The following is a 1,111-nucleotide window of genomic DNA, read 5'->3' on the forward strand; positions in this document are numbered from 1 at the left end:
TTGTCCACCTTCAATCCCTTTAGCTTCCTTAACACCATATCCTTAGAGATATTGATTTGCGTCAGTTCCTCCTTTGCCAATGTCCCTATTTTTCCCGATATCCCAGGGAGGTTTTTTGTGTCTTCCTTCGTAAAGACTGACCCAAAGTATGCATTTAGTTGATCTGCCATTTCCTTATTTCCCATTATATATTCCCCCGTATCTGACTGCAATGGACCAACTTTGGTTTTCACCAGTCTTTTCCTTTTGATATATTTATAAAAGCTTTTGGAGTTAGTTTTTATATTTTCCGCCAGCTTGTTTTCGTAAGCTATTTTGCCCCTCTTGATCATGCCCTTTGCCCTCCTTTGCTCTATCTTAAACTGTTCCCAATCTTCCGCTCTGGCGCTTTTTTTGGCTATTTTATACGCCCTATCTTTGGATTTTATGCTGTCTCTAATTTCCCCTGTTATCCACGGTTGAGTCACCTTTTTAGATTTCCTTTTATGCCAGATTGGTATAAACAATTTTTGCAATTTTGTCATTCTATCTTTAAATGTTTGCCATTGTTTATCTACCTCCAGTCCTCTCAGGAACGTTGTCCAATCAGACCTACTCAGTTCCCGTCTCATGGCATCATAATTCCCCTTGTTTAAATTCAGGACCTTAGTCTCTGAGTCAATTTCTTCGCTCTCCATTTCGAGTGAGAAATCGATCATGTTATGATCGCTCTGACCCAAGGGTCCCCGTACAACAAGATTACTGATTAGTCCCTTCTCATTGCACAGTACCCAGTCCAATATAGCCTGTTCCCGAGTTGGTTCCTCGACATATTGATCCAGATAACCATCCCTTAAACACTCAAGGAATTCCTCCTCCTCATTATTTTTACTGATTAGGCTAGTCCAATCTATATGTAAGTTAAAGTCACCTATGATGACAGCTGTGCTCTTATTGCACGCTTCTCTAATTTCCCTCGTGATGCCCTCCCTAACCTCTATTTTACTATTTGGAGGCCTATATACCACTCCTATTAATGTTTTTCGCCCCTCGCTATTTCTTAGCTCCACCCATATAGATTCTGTATTAACTGAGTTAATATCCTTCCTTTCAATTGCATTTATCCCCTCTT

Source organism: Somniosus microcephalus, unplaced genomic scaffold (genome assembly GCF_052327205.1).
Source record: "Somniosus microcephalus isolate GS21.2 unplaced genomic scaffold, FLI_Smic_1.0 unresolved_chr1, whole genome shotgun sequence".
Lineage (NCBI taxonomy): Eukaryota > Metazoa > Chordata > Chondrichthyes > Squaliformes > Somniosidae > Somniosus > Somniosus microcephalus.